The following is a 9,894-nucleotide window of genomic DNA, read 5'->3' on the forward strand; positions in this document are numbered from 1 at the left end:
CTGACACATTGATCCGACACTTAAAGGTGGAACTAGAAACACTGCAGGAGTCAATGCACGGACCCAACACTGGTAAGCCTCTTTGCTGCATTTTATGCGCTTTTCAGCCTTCATTGTTTGATCATTTTGGCTGTGTTCATGCATATGGCATAAATTTTGGCAAGATTGTGTATTTTTGTGTAGTCTTGGAATTTCCAGTTCAGCTCTTACAATAAGTCTAAAATACACTGTGAAAACAAAATTATACATTCATACTGTGCAGAAAATGCCTCACTGAAACCCGTTTAAACTGTCATTTTTGATCCCACTGCCATTAAAGCATAAAACGCACATTGCATTATTTCTGGGTGTCAATCTGGTCTTTTGCCTTAGAATTTGTAATTCTTACTATTTTCCACCTGACGATGTAATTTTTTTTTTTTTTTTTTACCATATTTGGCATATGGAGAAAATACATGCTATTTCCACTAAGTGCACTGTCACAACCAATGTTGCTGCAAATCAACGACATATCCCAGGCTGTGATACTAATAATAATAATAATAATAATAATAATAATCTTTGCAGGTAGTATATTTAAAATAATTGATTTATTTGTGTCTTTTTTTCATCTAAAAGCATAGTGGCATCATGACAAAAAACTGCCATTTAAAGGATTAAAATTCTAAAAATAAATGAGTATTTGATATTTATGACTAGGACTTATGTTGGTTAAATAATAACTCAATAAAAGTAAAAAAAGCATATTAATGTGTAATGTTTTTTTCAGGCTTGATTTTGAAAAAAATATTTTGTGCACAGAGCAATACAAGTGTGTGTAATATCGAAGCGGAACCTTTTCTAATTTGTTCTGAAAATGCTTGTGTGCAACCCCATTCTATGGACCATTAATGTGGTGCAGACATTGATCTGCATTGCTGGTGGAAAGGAAAGATAGTGAGAGCTGCAACAACCTCGGTAAAAACCCCACCTAGATTTAAAAGTACTGTCTTAGTTGGGAGCACAAAACAGATCCAGGGTTTAGGTTAGGGTTAGGGAACAGAGAACATCAGAGTGAGTGTAGTAAACATTAACAATAAGACAAAGCAAGAAAGTGTATTGATTTGGCAAAAAAAGTGTATTAAAACCATTTCAAATATTCAGAATTCATATGTATGGATAAGTGGATATTTTTGAAGACAGTAAAGTGTGGGTTATGTGCAGGTTGTAAAAGGTACTATACAAAACTGCGTGGAGGAAACACAGTTTTATGCAACAGCAGGCAGCTATTTTTAGTGGAAAAAATAATCTATTCATACCAAATGTCTGGTAACTAGCTGTTCAGTATAATGGAGCATTTAGCAGCCAAAGAGACAGAGTTGGTACAGAGACCAAAAACAGGGCTAAAGACAGTGGATATTGGACTTGTATTTGCCAGGTGGGCAAGAACATGGCTCCAAGTAAGTGATAATGTTGCACTATGTCTTTGTGTAAAAAAACATCTGTTTTGGTACTATGTTAAAATGTGATATGTTGTGCTCTCAGCTTGTTTCTGCTGCCAAGAGGCCAAAATATCAGGTAAAGATGGATACAATGATTCTGGAGAAAGATCGTTGATGTTTGAATTCAAAACTCCCCAAAAAATCCCTCTCACTCCTAAAGCCTTTCTCTTTATACATCCATGGCCTTTCCCCTGTCCTGTGTATGATCGCAAACACCCCGTCACTGTTTGGCTGGAATAGTGTTGTGTACTTTGTTTCCCATTTACAGATTCAGGGATGGTAATAAACACTAGAGTATTCTTTTTAGTGCACACACCAAATGGACAGCTAGCAGACTATATGAAAATATTCACTGACGATCAAAAAAAGTTTACTGAGAGAGAAATGCTGACTACACCTTTGATGTAGATTAAAAGGCTGTACGACGGTGTATGATTGCACGAATTACTCCATTTCAAGAGAAGTGTTGTCTTTGGCGTTATAGCCCCATGTTACCTTACATACAGATTATCCAAATAAACTTTTCAATGAGGATGCACAATTATTTGCTGATATCCATTGTATATAACAACTCATTTGGCCAATAACCAATACCGATATCGATAAATATGCCTTTTCACCACATAATTTTAGTGATCATCAAGTCTCTTCCATAGTGTAATCAACATTATAAATCTTATATTTATTTTATGCATACTCTTATTGCCCACCAGCAGATGGAGATATCAAATATGATACTTTTACAAGATATTGTGCAAAAAAACCCCTTCAATTTAGAGTTGCTGTTTTGTCAATGAAAAATAAAAAAAATTAGTTTGTGATATTGGCATATTCTATTGATACTGACCGATTCTGATATTTCATGTTAAAGTCAATATCTGCCTATACCAATGACATGCTGATATTATCTTGCATCTCTAATTTTGACTTCAGGAAAAAGGTGAGCACTAGTATAAATATCCTGTAGGTATCAGAATCTCTGTCATAGGAGAAAAAGTCAGATTCCTAGCTCTATGTAATAACTGAGTGACATTGCAGGCTGGCAGACCGCTTTATTCTCCTGAGGTGCAAATATGCCGTTGGAGAATGTGTCTGGCTGCTTAAGGATAAATTTTGCACAGAGGAATCTTAAGTACACACCATTGGTCTTTCACATGCCAGACACAAACAATCGTCAACGATGAAATCCTACGGAACAATTTAGGGTACCACTCAGAATCAGCCAACAGCTGTGGGCTTTCAGTGAAGCACGCAAGTCAACTTTCCTCTCCGGGGGCCAAATCCTCCAAACTTCAGACATTCATAAAAGTCAGTTTTTCTGAATCACTTGTCAGGTGATTTACCGTAAAACACGATTTAGCTCCATGATGAAAAGGAGAGAATGAGATCTGAGCTTGATGTTGGCTGACCTATGGAGGGCTGGCGCTCGAATAAGCAGACAAAGACAGCAGACTGGCACCTAAACAGAGGGAGAGGCAGAGAGAAGACAGGACACCACAGCAGACTTCCTGTCCCCGACAAAGCAGCAGCAGCACACTCGGGGTTTGTCCAATCAGCTCGCATCTCACATGGCTGGTCTTCATCTCTAGATTCTGACAGCCCCCCTCCCTGTTTCTGTTTTTTTGTACCTTTTATTTGGGACAGAGGCTTTTAAGCTGCTATGTATCTCCTGCTGTTTGTACCGTTTATCCTGGTTGCCATCACAGAGCATGGCGCCGACACACGTCAGGCCGTAGTTGGACCAAAGAAGAGGAGGAAGTGATCTATAAAGTGTGTGGTCCCTCAAGAGGAAGCAAGCAGATTGAGGCCTCCATTTACAAACTCTCACTCTTTGCTCCTTTTCCCTTCTCTATCAATAACATTTTATGGGAAACACCTACATGGTTGAAACGCCGAACAGAGACTTTTAAGGCAAGGTTTTTGCCTCTTAAATAGAGATTATAAAGCATCTCAGCCCCTTCACTTTTTTCCCCTCATCAACTGAGGAGGAAGGACTTAAAATCTCCCATTAAGAACTGCGTGAGGACAGTTGTGTAGACGGCAACAGGCTTTAAAAAGCCCTATTTAGTCTTGCCAGTGGCTGTTTGACGTCATTTAATGGAGGAAAGACTGTCTTAAGTAAACTGACAAAAATGAGAAACCTCTCTAACAGCTTACAGTTGTCATTTGGTTAAGCCTGAGAGTTGTAAACATCGGGAAAAATCATGCACGAGCCTCCGCTGAGTACAATATGTGCTATAGGGTAAGTTTTAACACAACAGAATTTTACAGGCTATCAATTATGTACCTCATAACACAGGAATGATGTATGTCTTACTCGATAATACCTTAACACCCTGTTATAGCTTCAGAGATCCAAGCAGATGGATCCAGCATGACATAAAACATCATGCCATTCATAAGTGAAAGCATGACCCCAGCGGTTAAAAATTAATCATCTGCTTTGCAAGTCCAGATGTGCCGCAGAGGTGGAGGAGAAAGAGCTAGGGCCTCTCAGTACAGGGTTTACCTCCTCCGTGAGTAAAACAGCAAACTTTTAATTTTCTGAAAATGCATTTTCCCCTATAAGTATTTTTTATGCAATCTGTGCAAAGTCCCAAAACCCACACAGTGCTCCCCTGGAAAAAAAAGGGAAACATTGGAGGGTCCTGACATACCAAGCTGATGGTTGGTGAGTGTCTGTCTAGTGTTGGTGGTGTGTTCTGCACCGTTGGCACCAGTCTGCTTTTTTTCTCAGCTGAATCAGCATATTTAATTGGCGTCATGGACGGTAGAGCATGATGGTGAATGAAATCACTCTGATTGGCAGTTCAGCTCAGTGAAGGAGAACAGGAAAAGAAATGAGGAAGGCAAACAGCTTAAGTCAAAAGGACGACGAGATCGAACAAACTTGTCAAATTGGGTAAGAGTATGTTTTAGCCATTGTGCTCTTGAGCAGAAACAGTTTGTAATTATTTGTGTTACTTTCTTCTTTCATCTTTGCGTTGTGTTGTTAATGTGCTAACTGGCCAACCAGCAACTTGAATCTGTCCTGACTTTCTTCTGGTTTCCTTTTTTTAATAATGATATGCTGCTATGGAGAGTTATTTTTTCTAACACAGATACAAAACGTACATGCTAACTGCAGTCTTTGCAGTGTGTTCGGTACAACCTTTCAGCTGAGACACAGGCAACATGAAGCAATGGTTAACCTTCTTCGCCACTATTTCTTTAATGTAGGTTTTGGTGTCACTGTGTCTGGGCTGTAGGACAAATTGCCCACAATTCAAACATTTCTCTTACTGGTCGATTAGTGTTGTAGTACTCAAGATCGGTCTTGGTCTTGAGTTCGAGCTCAATACTACTTTTTGAGGGTCTCATGTTGGACTTGACAACATATTCACTCTGTCTTATCTTGGTTGCAGACAAAGACAACCCAGGATTTTATTTCAGTACCAATGAATTGGTGTTGAATAAAGATGGTCAAGTTGATTTAAGCTTGTTAGTGTTTGTATTTGCTTGCTCATAGAAAACAAAGGAACATTCCCACACATATATGAAAAGGAATCTCGATTTTTTTCTGTGAGCGTTTTTATGGGCATGCAGAATTTTCAGATCAACATGAAGTGCCCATGGTTTGGGGACTTGAGCAGGTCTGGTCTCGCTCTCAATACACTCTGGTCTCGGTCATGACTTGGTCTTGTTTAGGTGGTCTTAACTACAACACTGTTGCTGAAGCATTTTATCTTCATTTGTTTTCTTCGTGTTCATGTGTCAAGCTTCTCTCTCAGTCGGTCAAGTACTCATCCCCTAAATATGTTTACTAGATTGCCATGGAAATTAAAACAAATATAACACCATCAGTTAGCAGCAGCTCAGCAAACGCATTTGACCGGATTAATCTATAAATGCCGTTGGTATTAGGGATAGGGATTTCTCTGACTGACGTTGTTTAAACAGAGATTCAGAGTTGGCACAGTGTGAGGACACGAGTTTAATTTGCCACAAAATTCAAGATTTCACTGCTATATATGAAGGCAAAAAATAAAAAATAAAAAAGTAATTTCGTGAATCATAGCTGTAATATATGTCTCTTCCTGTTACTGGATGATTAGCTCTTTTGTTTACAGCAAAAGAGATTTGGTTCAATTTAGAGAAGGCATGTGTGCCCCAGGATACACTGAACATTAGCTTGTGTCAGGAGTGTTTATAAGAGCCTGGTGCATGAACAGACACTCTGTACCAACAGATCCCTGTTACCCTTTAAAGGCAAAGCCAGCAGAGATACATGTTATTGTTGAAGTAGTGATTGAGAATGAAGCGTACTCATGTTTGAGTCTGAGTTGAATTATAGTAATAAAGTTATCAGCATATAATGCAAACATAGTGAGCAACAGAGGTTATAACGTTTGCACTTTAAACATCATGTACTTTTCCTCCAAAATACATTGGAGGAATGTGACACATCAGTCAGTACATATTTTGTTTGAATTTGTGAGTTGGGTCTAAGGTGAGGCAAAGGGATACTTTTGAAGTGGGGTTGTGTGATGTACTTATCCATTGTCAGTATAGAGAACACCAGGAACGAGTCCTAAAACCCAGAAATGATTTAGCAGTTCAGCACATACGGTTTCCTCATCTCAAAGTCAATGAGTGTTTTGAATGTGTTTTTTTAGTTAGATGCCTTAAAAAATGTCTGTGGTTTAACACAAACTTAAGAGACTTCACTTTTTCACATCACATCACTTCACTTCACATTTTGTTCTACAACATAAGTCAGTTAATGCCCCACTGTGAACTTTGAAGCTTTTATGTGTCCTAAAAAAGGCAGTTGTAAAGTGGCATTGGTGATGAAACCCTGGTGCAGTTTATAGCCTAGCATTAGCTTTGTACGTGTGGCAATTGCATTTAGGCATAAAAAATCCTTAAAGGGGTGTTTATTTATGAAGATTATCTTGCTGAACGAAACCCGCAGGTATCATAAATGTTTGTTTGCCAAAGAACTTATTTTCTGCAAAGATCCAAAATCCAATGAAAAAATCGTAGGGGCTTTTTCAAGAGGGAACCAGGTAGGGCTGGGAGATATGGCCTAAAAAACCAATTTAAACATTTAAAAACTTTTTTTCACACCAATCTCAATTTACAATTTTAATCAATTTTTTCCGCTTTTTAAAAAAAACTACAAATGACAACGAAATCTCTCAAAACAAGTTTTTTTTTTTTAATTTAGCAAGAAAAATGGACAAAAGAAAACTGCAAAAAGTTAGAGGGCCTCAAGAAAGAATTGCCTCGATCTGTCAGTTGGTGTTTTCATGTGTCTTTGGTGAATCCAAACTAACCCTTTAAAACTGCAAAGTCAGACAATAACAAACAAACTGGTCAAGGAGGCAGTAAAACGAGACATACATAACTGCAGCCACATTCTGTTTGAAGCCCGAATGACACGCCCCTACAAACCACCCACCAGAATGTAACCCTAACCTTAACCGCTTTTCTTTTAACCTAACTTTGCTTCTGGGCTTTTGTTTCCAGACCAAGAACCTGATGGTGAACTAATGGTGCGCGAGTCATGTAGCTGGTGGGCTGATCACGTAGCTCCTCCAGGCCCTGCTACACATACTGACACAGCTCTTTGGTTCACAGATGACAGATTACTGTTTTTTCTCAGTAGAGTCTGACTTTCAAGAGAGCAACATAACGGCTTCGGTTCCCATCAGAAATGACTGACGGTGAGGTAAAGTAGTAAAAATATTCTAACTATAGCATACACTTAACAAACTGATGTTGATGTTGTAAGTTGGAACTATAGGTGGTTGAAATACACTTTGCTGCTGCCCCCCCTCCACAAAAGTACATGTCTTAGCTTCCGTGTCTGTGTTGATACCTACTGTAAGTAATAAAGTGACTGTGAATAAGTACCTCACACAACCAAACTATCCCTTCAATGGCATCTGGATTCTCCTCTGTAATCTGTGCTCACATGCTTTTATGAGCTCCAACACATTTTTGGTATGAATTCTCCTATAGGAGCCCTCATGAACATTTGAGTCAGTTTTAAATCAGGGTCATCCTCTCTATGATTTTGTTATCATGTTGACAAAACATTTTGCTGACTCTCAAACCCTGTGACGCCACAAAGCCCTGACTTTCTTTTTCTCTCTCTCTTTCGGGAAACTGTAATGAGTACTACACTGAGCACAGACATGAGCCAAATTTCTCAGAATATATGGTGCTGAAACATTTCTGTGGCTCTGCATTATGCACAAGTTATTCACGGCTCACTGGGAGCGTTCAATAATTAAAGTGCTAAAATGGCATATGTTTAAAAATTTAAACACCCCCCCTTTTGCCTTACTTGTGCACTGCACTGTTCCTCTCACTGTCCTACCAGTTTGGTGTGCATGGGTGTGTGTGTGTCATATAGCGACTTCAAGAGGATACAAATAACATTGTTGTCACACAGAATAAGAGATAAAAAGACAAGGAAAAGAAATGGAAAATAACACTATTCCTTTAATTAAAAAAAACATTCTTTAAACTGTTACTTCTTTATATAACTCCTTTTTGATCAATATTTAGCCGTTAGAATTAAAATAAGGATTTTTCTGTTGGAAGTATGTTGGTGATGAGATCATTCTTATCTAACTTTGATGTCCCTGATTTTAAAATATTAAGACTAAACACATTAATGGATTTAATAATTTAGACAAGACATCATCAGAAATCAAATCAAACAAATATAGTCTCCTATGCAGCAAAAGATAAAATTACAAACTGAAAAATTCACCAGAAAGACTGAATAAAATATCTACAGGAGAGTGCGTTGGGAGCTGCTGAAGTGCGTCCTATCCCTGTGGCATCAGATTTGGGGTTTAATGACTTCCAAAGGCCCAGGTCATTTCCTGCCTGTGCTTCCTGGTGCTCAGACCTGTGTGTGTTGGACTTTCCCTGCAGCCCTCCACTCTGCTTGGCCTCAACCGGACTGTTCCCTGGGGAGAGGGCCTAGTCCAAGTGGTAAAAGCCAAAGAGCTCTCATACAGACCAAACCATCAGGCCCTGCTGGCTCTGATCTAATCTGTGCTGGGCAAGAAAACCCAGCACAGCTTGTTATTACTCCAGTGCACAAGGAAAGTGCTCCTTGTGCTCCGACATCGGCTTCAGCGGCCAGATAAGCCTACAGACTAACTAACCACTCAGGAATCCAAAGATTGAGTCTGTTAAGGAAGCGTATGCCCGTGGATAGACGTATTAGCATGTAACCATGGCTGAGTGTGCGTGACAAACTGAGCCGTCAGCTATATTTGCGTGCGTATGAGAGCATTTTATATCTGTTTGTATGCAGCTGAGGGCACATGCACATCATGTTTGGCTGATAAAGCAGGCACGCCATCTGGGAAGAACATACTCAGTATTTTCAAGTTTCCTTGGCTGGATGCTTTGCTGATCCATGATGACTGGCAGAAAGGCTGTGTGGAGTTTCCACGGCACATGGAAGGAGAAACACTTGCTGCGTGTTGCGCTCTGTAGGAGACACTGACATCATGTGATTTCATTCATTGACCTTGGGCTGACCAAAGGTAAGCCTTTAAAAGCATACTGGTGTGTTAGGGCGAATACACATGTATAAAGTATATACACATCCAGGATTTATTAGATCCACCTACAAATAGCAGGAGGTCAATGTCCATCTAATGGAAGTTTGACTGCAACTTATGTTATATTACAGCTCTTCGTTGTGTGTGTTTGATTCAGCAATTCATTGGCAAATGTATTGAGCAATCCGTTTGATTTAACACGGTGAGCACTGATTTCATATTTGTCCAATCATGAAAACTACAACAAGCACACCCTTTAATCTATTACAATTACAATTTAATGGAGAGAGCAGTAATCAGAAACATTGCCAAGAATTTATAGCCATAATGTATATGTATCAGCATATACATGTATCTACACCAAGAGGTCTCACAGCAGACAGCAACTTCAATTAATGAGCATTCAACAACCACAACTTCCATAATGCCTGAAAGACACTGCATGCATGAGCAGCACATTACGGCGAACTCCCCAAACTTCTGCATCTTGCACACTAGTGGTGTTCACCCTCGCAGTATTGTTGCTTCGACGCTTCTGTGTTTTCACAATTATAAGCACATACTCTACTCATTTATAAAGCCGTGCAAGCTCCTGCATTGTCAACAACACGGTTCTGCAAATATTTTATAATGAAATGCCGTGTATCAACAACTGAAGGGATTCTGTCAACAGAAACATTGTCGGAGGGCTTTTATTTTGAAACTGAAAAAGGAACGTTTGAGTAAAATAGATATGTTTGTATTTTCCTTATGTCTGGGACAGATAAAGATATTGAAACTGTAGTAAAAGGTTGTATAGATTCAATATAATTAGAAAATTGCCTTTTTAAATGTCTATT

The sequence above is a fragment of the Plectropomus leopardus genome, chromosome 7 (genome assembly GCF_026936395.1).
Source record: "Plectropomus leopardus strain MGB_pleo_1.0 chromosome 7, ASM2693639v1, whole genome shotgun sequence".
Classification (NCBI taxonomy): domain Eukaryota; kingdom Metazoa; phylum Chordata; class Actinopteri; order Perciformes; family Serranidae; genus Plectropomus; species Plectropomus leopardus.